Source organism: Pleurodeles waltl, chromosome 12, assembly GCF_031143425.1.
Source record: "Pleurodeles waltl isolate 20211129_DDA chromosome 12, aPleWal1.hap1.20221129, whole genome shotgun sequence".
Classification (NCBI taxonomy): Eukaryota; Metazoa; Chordata; class Amphibia; order Caudata; family Salamandridae; genus Pleurodeles; species Pleurodeles waltl.
In genome coordinates, this window is record NC_090451.1 from 636447591 (window position 1) to 636459868 (window position 12278).

Sequence of the window (12278 nt, forward strand, 5' to 3'; positions counted from 1 at the left end):
GAGTGGTATGCCCATGCGGGCGATGTAGGAAAGTAGCCTCTTTTTAGTATGGTTAACCCCACTTTTTGCCTTTTTGCCAGTGTATTTGACTGTGTTCACTGGGATCCTGCTAACCAGGACCTCATTGGCTATGCTCTCTCCCTTTAAACTTGGTTACTTGAACCACATACACCCCACATTTGGCATATTGGTGCCCCCATATACATCCCTAGTATATGGTACCCAGGGCATTGGGGTACCAGGGGATCCCTATGGGCTGCAGCATGTATTATGTCACCCATGGGGAGCCTATGCAAAGTGTATCTGCAAGCCTGCTATTGCAGCCTGCGTGGAAGGGTGCATGCACCCTTTTCACTTCAGGTCAATGCACCAGGTCACTGTAAGTCACCCATATGACAGGCCCTCAAGTACCTGTGTGTGAGGGCACCCCTGCACTAGCAGAGGTACCCCCACGAACTCCAGTTCCATTTTTCTGGACTTTGTGAGTGCGGGGACGCCATTTTATGCGTGTACTGGACATAGGTCACTACCTCTGTCCAGCTACATAATGTTAACTCCGTACCTGGGCATATTTGGTATCAAAGTTGTCTGAATCATACCCCAATAATGTGGCCAGTACTGGAAGTAGATTACGTGCACTCAGGGGGCTCCTTACTGGACCGCCAGCATTGCTCCTACCAGCCTTCTGGGGTTTTCTAGGCAGCCCAAGCTGCTGCCACCCCTCAGACATATTTCTGTCCTCCTGCTGCTTGAACAGCTCAAGCCCAGACAGACAGAATAAATGATTTCCTGTGGGAGAGGGGGGTAACACCCTCTTCCTTTGGAAATAGGTTTTCCATGGCTTGGGAAGGGTAGCCACCCCAAGACAGTGGTATGCTTTGCAGGGCACATTTGGTGCCCTCCGTGCATAAACCAGTCTACATCAGTTCAGGGACCCCCCAGTCCCTACTCTGGCGTGAAACTGCACAATGGAAAGAAAGTGATCACTCCCCCGTCCACCACCGCCCCAGGGGTGGTGCCCAGAGCTCCTCCAGAGGGTCCCTGGGACCTGCCATCTTGAATCCAAGGTGGGCAGGGACCTCTGGGAGCATCAGAGTGGCCAGGTCAGGCAGGTGACGTCAGAGCCCCCTCCTGATAGGTGGTCACCTGGCTAGGTGACCAATCCCCCTTTCAGGGCTATTTAGGGTCTCCCTCTTGGGTGGGTCCTCAGATTCGGCTAGCAAGATTCCAGCAGGACTCTTCTGCAACCTCTACGTGGACTTCTAGCCACTGGAACCGCGACTGGACCCTCCAGGAACCGACAATCTGCATCCACGACGAAGACTCTGCTTGCAACCTTGTTTCTACAGTTTCTTCCAGCTTCTGCAACTTTTCCCCAGCTGTGCATCCTTTGAGGACAGCAAGTCTTCAGTCTGCATGAGAAGGAAGAAGGAATCTCCCTTGGAGTGAAGGAGTCACTCCCCTGCATCCGCAGGAACCAACTGCATGGGCTGCGTGGATCTCTTCTCATCCTGAGCTGTGTGGATCCTGCATCATAGGTGGTGGTCCTGAGTAGTCCTCTTGCTCCTCTCTGCCAGCTGTCCAACTTTGGTTGAGCCCTTGCCTTCCCATGCAGGACAGTACCCCCGTGCACCATGTCTCTTGCAGCTACAAAGGCTTGTTGGCATCTCCCCCAAGGGATCTTCAGGTTCTGTGTAGCCCTAGACCCCAGAACTCTTTCCTGCGACACAAAGCCCTCTGCGTGCTTCTCCTGCGGCGTGGGACCCTTCTCCAGTTGTGCTGCGTGGGCTCCTCTGCGACTCCTGGTTCCTCTTCCAGCGGGTCTCTTTCTTTTGGGGGCTGCCTCTTCTTCTGTGGATTCTCTGCCTTGCTGAGAGTCCCTCTAGGACTCCCCCCTTGGGTTGAGTCCTCCTGTACCTTGCTGGTCCCCGGCAGCTCCACTTTTGCTTCATCGCGACTTCTGCCTTTGCCAAGGCTTGTTGGTGGTTTTTGCACGCCACTGACCACCTGCAATCATCCATCTGGTGTGGGACCCCGACTGCATCCTCCAGGAACTCTTCATCTGCTCCAGGGCTCGGTTCTTGACTGTCTTGGTCCTACCATCGACCAACTCCTGCAACCACAGTTGGGTGGGTAGTGGCTCCTGCCCCCACTGGAGTCTTCTGTGACTTCTGGACTTGGTCCCCTTGTTCCACAGGTCTTCCTCTTCAGGAATCCACCGCTGGTTTCTTGCAGTCTTGTCTGGGTGTTGCATTTTCTTTCCTTTTGGGTGGTTTGGGGAACATCCAGTAACTTACTCCTTTCTTCCTGGTTGCTGGGGGCCACTGTGGTACTTACCTTTGGGTTTCCTAGTTTCCCCCAGCTCCCCTCTACACATTCCACTTACCTAGGTGGGAGTCCTTCATTCGCATTCCATTTTTTTTTGGTATATGGTTTGGGCTCCCCCTAGGGTCACTATTGACCATTTGCATTTGCACTGTTTTCTATCACTTTTTATGCCTATTGCTGATTACTAGTGTACACACCTGGTGTATTACTTACCTCCTATTGGAGGGTTGCCTCTCTAGTACTTTTTGGTAATTGTGTCACTAAAATAAAGTACCTTTATTTTTGGAACACTGAGGGGGTTATTCTAACTTTGGAGGAGTGTTAATCTGTCCCAAAAGTGACGGTAAAGTGACGGATATACCACCAGCCGTATTACGAGTTCCATAGGATATAATGGACTCGTAATACGGCTGGTGGTAAAACCGTCACTTTTCCGTCACTTTTGGGACGGATTAACACCTCCTCCAAAGTTAGAATAACCCCCAGAGTGTTTTCTTTCATGTGCGTTAGTGCTGTGTGACTAAAGTGGTATGCATGAGCTTTGCATTTCTCCTAGATAAGCCTTGGCTGCTCATCCACAGCTACCTCTAGAGAGCCTGGCTTCTAGACTGCCTACAATACACTAATAGGGGATTCCTGGACCTGCTATAAGGTGTAAGTACCACACACCAGGCCAGCTTCCTATAGTGGACATGACTGAAGCTCGTATAAGCACCTGCTGGTTCCCCATGTGTCCTGTAAGTGCACTTGTGACTGCAGCACTGCCAATTGCGCCTTTGTATCGGCACCATTCAAACACGTTTTTTACCAGGGCTTCACAGAACATCAGAATCATAGCTTCAATGTCCAGAGCTCTTCATTCCCGGGGAAAGGCACGAAGCTCCACGATATATAGAAAAGCTATGATAAATGACAGCATCTGCAAAGGGCTTGAGTAGGACAACCGCATCTTGATAATGAACCCCAAGCATGTGAGAAGGTTTGCAGTCATCTGGCGGTGTTTGATGACTGTCTGGGGCCATCTTGCCTTAACCAGCTAGTCATTGAGGCTGGGAAGACTGGTACCCTTAACCTCCGAAGGTGTGCTGAAACCACAGCCATCCCTATAGGGCACTGGTGAGGCCTAAGGGGAACACTGGACACTGGAAATGCTCCTGGCCTACCATGAACCGCAGGTGGTGTCTGTGGGCCCGCAGAACGAGGATGTGAAAATTAAAGTCCTGAGGGTCCAAAAGCTACCATCCAGCCTCCAGGGTATAGGGTAGACAGGACCTGGGCTAGGGTAAGCATCTTGATTTGTTCTTCCACAGGGATGAATTGTGAGGGTGAAGAGCTAAAACAGGACAGTGGCCTCTGTCTTTCTTTGGCACAATTAATTAGCAAAAGTAACTTTCTACTTCTGAGGCTGGAACCCTCTCTATGGTCACTTTGGCCAAAAGGGCCTGCTTTCCTGTCATAAGATGGACATATATTCCTCAGTCAGCCACTTTGAAGATGGTAGAAGGCATGGCTGGGAAGAAAAGAATAGCACCAACGGACAGTTGGAGGAACCACTTGCCTGCCGTGATGGCCTGCATATCGGGTCCTGCCTCCAACATGGTTGCTTTGTGCTGGCAAGAACATACTAAAGAGGTTTTGGGGTTGGGGCTTCTGGATGCGTGATTAACGCATTGTCCTTGCTGTACCTGTTGTCTTTGAGAGCGTCTTCCATGGAAGAATTGAAAAGACTGTTGGTCTGGAGGAGGAGTCAAGCGTTAACAGAAGAAGAATACTTTACTGTAGCCACGGAATTAACTAGTGGGAGAAGAAAGGCCCACACAACTTGCCATGGCTCTACTCTCCATGAAACGCTGCAAGACCAAGTCTGCTCTGTCACCAAAAAGGTTAGCGGCCTCAAAGGGCATACCCATTAGAGTTGCCTGGACGCCCCCGCAGAAGTCCACAGACCTCATTCAGGGATGGTACTGAATGGGCCTCACTGGCACCCATGACACATCACAATCAGTCACATCCACTCCTGAGCATATCACAGGTTACCGCCATGGTCATCCGCCGGTTTTCCGTTTCGCCCGCCGGGCTGGAGACCTGGGTCTCCAGCCCGGCGTCCGGCACTATACCGCCGGCGGTATTTGGACCCGGCTTACCGCTGCTGTTTTCCAGCGGTCTGAACCGCCATAAAAACTATGGCGGTAAGCACTATCAGTGTTAGGGAATTCCTTCCCTGGCACTGATAGGGGTCTCCCCCACCCCGGCTCCCTCCCCTACACCCCCACCACCCTTGCCACCCCCAAAGGTGGCAGGCCCCCCCTCCCCACCCCGACCCCCAACATCACTGCACCCATACCCACACGACACGCACGCAGGCACCACCTACATACTTACACGCACACACGCCGACATCCACACACACAGTGATACACGCACACACACATACACACATCCATACAGACATACCCGCAGGCATACATGCACTCACACACCCCCTCTACATACACAGACGCACACCCCCATGCACCCACACAACACACAACACCCCCCACCGCCCTCCCCTCACGGACGATCGTCTTACCTGGTCCGACGATCCTCCGGGTGGGGACGGGAGCCATGGGGGCAGCTCCGCCGGCACCACACCGCCAACGGAACACCGCCACGGTGACTCACAGGTCGTGATTCGCTGGGCGGTGTTCTGTTGGCGTGGCGGTGGAGGTGGAGCAACCTCCACTTCCCCGCCTCCCGCCGGTATGGCTGTTGGCGGCTCTCCGTCGGAACAAGGACGGAGAGCAGCCAACGGTCATAATACGCCGAGCGGAAGACCGCCGCCACTGGCGGTCTTCAGCACGGCGGTACCTCAGCGGTCTTGCAAAAAGACGGCTGAGGTCGTAATGACCCCCTTAGTATTCAGTGAGGTATCCTGAGAGTGCAGCCGCCCAGAAGAGGGCCACCAACAGATGCCTCAGCACCTGCCTCTACCCTCTGTGACCGATGTGCTGAGCTGTAGTTGACACGTACTCCTGGGATGATTGTTGTGTACTGTGTGGAGGCTCCTGCTTGCCTGCTGAAGATCCTGCTGCCGCAGGTGGGCTTAGCTTTGCCCACACTGCTGCTGGACTACCATGTGCTGCTTGAAGTCTCACACCTGCTGCTAGTGAGATTCTGCTGCTGCAGGACACCCGAAAGCAGGTCCACCATGCAACCACGAATTAGTTGAGAAATGAAAGGGGCCTAGACCTGAGGGAATACTACTGCAGTGCTGCTAATAACAAAGAGGGCATGGGCTGTACCCATATAGCTGACCGTTAGATTCCAAACCTACAACAGGGAGGGTCCCAATGTGAGGGGATGGCCCCAATAGAGCCAGATAAAGGCCTACTCAGCAGACAGAGAGCACAAAGACTTGTATCCGTGAATCTGGTATTCATGCATGATTAAATGTGTAGAGGAATTCTGTTTTTTTTAAATAATAAAGTACTTTCAACAAAGAGAAGCCCTGGGCTGCGCATTGATTTCACTGCGCTGCTGGGTGGGTAATATTGATTTCTGACTCTGAGTACTCCCACACTAACAACCCTGAGAAGTCTGCGACTGCTCGCCTACGCCACTACAGACAGTCAGTTGCTGAAACCGCTGTGCTTGGCCCAGTTTGCAGAGCCACAGTAGGGCTCACCAGAGGACAGCAGTGGTAAAAGGCCTAAACTCCCCTGGCTGTGGCTCAGAAGCCCCTGCTAGCCCTGAAGCCTTCTGAATGGGACCTGACACTGCTTTTAAAGCTTTGGGAGGCAAAATAGGTGGTTGTCCTTCCGACCTTTGAAAAAGTATAATCCTTAGTTTTTTGCTGTAGAAAACATTTAGTACACACTCAAATAAGGATGAACAATTTATTCCTGGCCAGAATCAAGGCAGATGACTTATGTTGTTTCATTAATTGAGCTATTGGCACTCACTGTAGCGGTTCCTAATATTCACTGAGAAAACGAAACCACTTTAAACTTTCCTGATATGTTGTCAGGGTACAAATGCAAGAGTTGCATAACCCTATGTTCAGTATGCTTGTTTTAATTTTGCTAGAAGTTGTCAATACGAAAGGACTAATGAGGACGCTGCAAACCTTATTTTCAGGCATTTCTTTTTGTTGTCATGAACATAAAATAGGGGGACTGGGAGTAACTAAAGTCCAGCACACACTCTCCAAACATATAATATAAAAAAACAGTGTGCTGTTCCTAAAAATGATTCAGGTTAACACCATTTTCGGAGGAAAAGCCCTCACCCACGCCAAGCGGTGGCATGCTTTATCACTGGGCTAGCTCCCCGTTGGGCCGGCACTGCAATGAGCCGCAGGGCCCTCTACAGGCGCTTTTTGCCTGAAAGCTTTTCTTTCTGTGTGTGCCATCAAGAGTCTGAGGTATCCATCAGAAAGTCAATACTGACTGAATCCATTGATTGGTAATCAAGAGGATAAAATTACCTGGGGTATCCCTCTGAGGATACTTTACTGGGAGGGTCCCTGTTAAAAAATAAAAGACAAAGTGGGAATATGTTGGGAAATTTTGTCCCCCAATGTTCACCTAAAAGGTCGACATGTTTCTTGCCTGATTAGCCTTAAAAGATCTATGACAATTCTTCAGGGATAGATCAACCTAATCTACAAGTAGTGGGGTGCTATGCTAAATCCATAAAGTGTCCCCACACAGAGAGCACTCAGTTGTAAAATTATACCTCTTACATGTTGTAGGAAGATTTCTCACCCTAAACCCGGCCTAAAATATAAACATTTAGACAAAATGTCTGTAAAAACATCCTTGATACATCTCAAGGTCATAATTCTGTCATTCCAAAGAAAGACCCTGATCCAAAGATCAGTGTCAACACCAATGTAAAAACCAGTAAACAGGTAGGACATACACACATAGACAAAACACTTTGGGCCTGATTACAAACGTTTGCGGTGGTGGTGGGATTGCTGCCAATGCGGCGGTCCACCGCCACTTTACAACCACGGCAGTTGCACCACGGTCAGACTGCCAGGATTAGTCATCCCGGCAGTCTGGTGGTCCAAGCAGTCTTAATCTGCCAGGGCAGCGCTGCACAGGGGATTACGACTTCGTTCTCCACCAGCGATTTCTTGGGGGTAGCACCGCCATGAAAAGGCTGGCGGAGAATGGGTGTAGGGAGCCCCCCTGGCCAGCAACGTCACAGTGTTCACTCTCTGCTTTGCAGAGAGTGAACATTACAAGGATGCTGGTGCACACTGCGCACTGCAGCATTTTTCCAATCTGCTCCATTTCTTTTTGATGGATGGGGAGGTCATGAAGTGGATGTTTATCTCAAAGGATGGATACAATTGTACATAGTTTGTAGATTGATTGGCTCTTTTCTTGTGACCTTTTGAAGTAAGGCTCGCCCTTCTGCTGGTTCGGTTGTATAAGTGTTTAGCCTCTCTACCAGTGAAAAATCCTGTATTCTAGATATTTAAGAAACAAAGGGCCTGATTTAGACATTGGCGGATAAGTTACTCTGTCACAACGGTGACTCATATCCAGTCCACCCAAATCTAAACCCCTTTAAATCCTATGGGATTTAGATTTAGGCAGATGGGATATCCATCACTGTTGTGATGGAGCAACTCGTCCACCAATATCTCAATAAGGCCCAGAGTTTTTCACTTTTCTTTGAGTTGCTCCACCCCACACACTTGTGTTATTTATTACTATTGTGGGTGGAAATGTCCAAGTAAATGGCATAAAGAGGTATAACCATTAATTAGGAAGTAGCAACCTTGCCTTCAAAGGGAACAGCAACAGAGGGGGGTGTCTGAGTCCTTAGTGTGCTCGTTACCTTAGGCATTGACAAAGGAGACAGATCTATGGTACCGCAACAGAGATAATAATCTCTCTACTGCGGGTCATTAGTATTTTGCAATACAAAGAGCTTTCTTAGAAAGGTAGCTTACTGCTCCTTAGGGCATGTTTGGTGGGAAGGGTTTAGGATATTGTGTGGACTATAAAAGGAGAGTTTTGGTGTCATGAGTAATGACCCGAGGGATGCTATTACCTTCATAGATGTAAAGTATGGATTGAGTGTAGTGTGGTGATCAGGAGAGAGATAGGGCTATCTTCACATAGCATCTTTGCGTGTTGTATGAGAAATGTGAGTTTAAGGTGTTATTTATGTCAATTACGAGCCTGAGACAATGCTGTAGGCCCTTTCCTGCTGACCCAGTTGGAAACTCGTAATGGGGCCGGCGGGAGGTAGCCACAATGGCTGCAACCTCCCTGTCGGGATTTAGGCGGACAGGCTTTTCCGTCTGCCAAAATCGTAATAAGGCCCTTTGTGAGCCAGAACAACTACAGGAACACTCTGGATTTTCGAGTGAAAAACAAGTGATTGGATTAGCGCGTCACCGCTGCCTACCCAATCCTTACTGGGATCAGGTCCCTTGGGAATCATGGGATCGTCAGCCATTTGTAGATATTTCTAAATACATATAGAGTATCTGTGCCATACCCACCATTGCCAGAAGTGGAAATTCACTCACCGTTTCCACTTACATCAACTCTTTGTGGGATTTGCCCAAGATCCACCCCGGTACAATGCAATATGTGATCATTTGTTGATGCCCTGCATCACTAATGCAAAGTAAATTTGACAAATTGCAGGTTTCTGGATGATGAGTTGACACACCTAAAAATGCTTCTGTAGAGCTTGTGGCATTTACACATAAAATTAAACTATCATTGTTCTTTCCAAAAATGCCATTCTCTGCAGCACCCAAAATTTATTTTTCTTGGTGTGATCTCCGTCCTTTTAAGTGTTTCTCCCTGCGACAAGTATTTGGAATTGTATTTACTAAACTGCATTTGATGGCTCCTGTGTCATCACGCAATGCATTGTAGATCCATCTTCTAGTTCCTCCAATAATTGCTACTACCTAATCATTGCCCAATTGAAGTACTTGGTCATATACACAGGTTGGTCTTCCATTTGTGTGCACTTGCCACAGTCTTCTCTGCTGACCCATTTAGAAGTTTTTCCACCATACTTAGAGACACTCTTCACCAAATTGTAGGGATGAGGTAAGGCGGTGAGTAGACAAGGTACACACAGTGATGCTTCCCAAGCTTTATTAATGCCAAACAAGGAATATTATTAGCTAGTGGTGGTGAGAAGGCAACTGACCAAATGCTTTTAGGCAACCATAGTTGCACCCTCAACATCCTGAAATATAAAGAGCCCATTCTAATCTAGGCAGTGCTGGAACAATCCAACAGAGGATATCACTATAGAAATCAAGGCCCATAAAGATGCATAGAAACCTGTACGGAGCAACTAGAAACTTAAAAAACAAAAGGTGATCAGAAAATTCTGAGAGAGAAACAAAACTCATCTCACAACTGAGGGGCCCAGCTCATATGTAATATGTTATAGGTGGCAACAGGGTCTCTAGGGGCTTAACTTACAAAAGTATTTTGTAGTCAAGAAGTCTGAGATCTGCAAAAACACAGGATTTGTGAATACAAAACACCTTAATATAATGCACTATAGCCTGTTTGCAAATCGAATTATGACTCACAAAAGTGTTTTTATGACCCTTTCCAATTGCAAATAGGAGAGGGCATTTAAGAATTTAAGAGACGTTGCCCTTCTCTTTATGAGTCAACTGTGGTCACAAACCATTCTGTTACCTGCCTCTGAGTTGGGGTGATAACTGGTTAGCAAAGGGAACTCCATCCCCTTGGGATCCCTGCACCTCTAGAAACCATGACTAGAAACGCTTGAAATACAGAACTGCTGCTGCTTGCAGACATTCATTCCAGCATTCACAAGCATTGATCCGGTGCCACAAGTGCCTGCTGTCTCCTACTTATTAAGTAGGAGGCTTTTCGACCTCTGAGATTCCATATTTTGAGATGATGCTGATCAGGACATGATATGCATTGCAAATGAAGGCCATATTGCAGTTCAGTCAGAGCGCAGAAACGCCAACTCTATTGCGCCCTGACCAGTAATGCACAAGTCCCTCAGTTCTGTGTCATTAATGTATTCCTAAGATCACATCATATACTTGGTCTTAATGATTTCTAGTTTCTTTTATTGTTACAATTTGAATATTTCTTTCAAGCCTTTCAGTCTATTGCCTTTTTTGTATTACATCCAGCTGGGTTATACATTGTGCCTTGCAGATACGGCCTTCTTGGCCCTAGATGTGTCTCAGCTACTGATAGGTCTAGAGTTATGTTGGAAGTTATTCCTGCAAAGGACACTTGAGGCAAAGGAGAAGCAGTTGGCGCTAGAAATATATTTACAGTTACGTTCTTGTATAACTGGGATGGCCAGATTGAGGTATCACGCTAAGGGATTACTTTTATGCATTTTGCATAAATGACTGTGGCCGTGTCCGACAGCTCAGCTTGTAGGGATGGGGGGCACGCACAAGGCCGCTTGTGTAAGAGAAATCAGGACGGCGCTCTTTGTCATCAAGAAAGATGTCCAGATTCTGGAGTAGGCTGGTGAAGAACATGAAGAGTTCCATCCGGGCGAGCTGCTCCCCTGGGCACACCCGCTGACCTACAACAAGAAACTGGGCATGAGAAGAATTCCAGATACAAAATCTCATCTCACAACAGAACCCAAGAAACAAGGACACCAGGAGCAGGGCATGAGTAGGGAAAACAGAACAAGATGTCTATAAGGAATAACACCGAGCAAAAAGAAACAAGAAATAGCATATTGTTTCTTTGTGTTTCTTTTTACAGAGCTAGGTGGCTGTGGTCTGCACTTGAATGCTAAACACATGCATCACTGACAGAGACAAAATTTTTGAATTTGTGAGGAAGAGAGTAATTGCATAGCAGGCAGCCATGTACTGACGTGTAGGCAAATTTGCTGGACCCCTCTCCAGATAGCACAGGTCCCAATGAGCGGTGATGCAGGAACTTGCCAAACATCTCGCAGAAGATTATAGGAGAAGGGGGAAGAAACAGTGCCGAGGGCAAGGACATCTCGGACACTGCGAGCACAGCTTCTTGAGGCATTAATACCAGTGACATACTCAGGTGATACACCTGGTTCCTGAATCTCTGGGTTCAAACCTGAAATCCAGCACCATCTCCTCAACATCTCATATGACAGCGAGCATCCCTTTGGTCCCAACGTTGATGAGAAGCTTGGAAAGATAAATAAGGACAGACACATTTCAAAATCCATGGATGCCCCGAACAATCCTCCACTTAAGGGCTCCCTTTGGAAGCAACAGCTCAGGGGCAGAGCTAAATCCACCTCACCTAACAAGCAGTAATCCTACCAAAGACAGCAGCAGGCTTTCTACCTGCAGGCTGGTATGGGCTACACCAGGGTTGTCTATAGGATCAACATCAAAGGTGAGGGCAGAGGTGGCTCCAGTAAATATCTTCCACTGCAGTGAGTTGCCTTATTTCATCCTCCTGATCACACATCATGTGATGGAGGCAGAATACAAGTTTTCTTCCCAAGTTGGGAGGACATCAGATCACACAGAGGGTTCCAGCTACAGCCTAGTAGCTGTCACTACCCCTCCCAAAATAATAGCCACACACGTCTTCAGCATGTCCTCCCAGAGGAAGAGCTACGAGCGCTGCAGAGACCGTGCCCCCACCTATACTTCCTTATTCCCAAATAGGAGTGCTCCTTTGGGCTTATTCTAGACCTCAGGCCTCTAAACAAACAAATCCTTTGGCAACACCTGCGTATGACAACTCCCTAGGACGTCTCTCCATTGATCCAACTGGATAACTACATGACAGTGCTTGACCACAAAGATGCCTACTTTCACATAGCCATTCACACTGTCATCGGTGATATCTTCACTTTCAGTTAAGTAGACATTTCCAATTCAAAGTGCTCCATTTTGGGTCACTGCAGTGCTATGGGTATTTCAAAGTGCCTGGCAGTGGTGGCTGCACATCTACAAAATG

General features: G+C 48.2%; 1 protein-coding gene across 1 annotated transcript in view; it reads right to left on the bottom strand.

Annotated features, from left to right (window-relative positions):
* Positions 1 to 9448: 9448 nt before the first annotated feature.
* Positions 9449 to 12278, bottom strand: part of LOC138268455 (cytochrome P450 2C28-like) — a 126899-nt gene continuing 124069 nt past the window's right edge. The window contains exon 8 of the transcript XR_011200004.1: positions 9449 to 10893. The gene's annotated coding sequence lies outside the window, so the exon portion shown is untranslated. The remainder of the gene's footprint in view (positions 10894 to 12278) is intronic.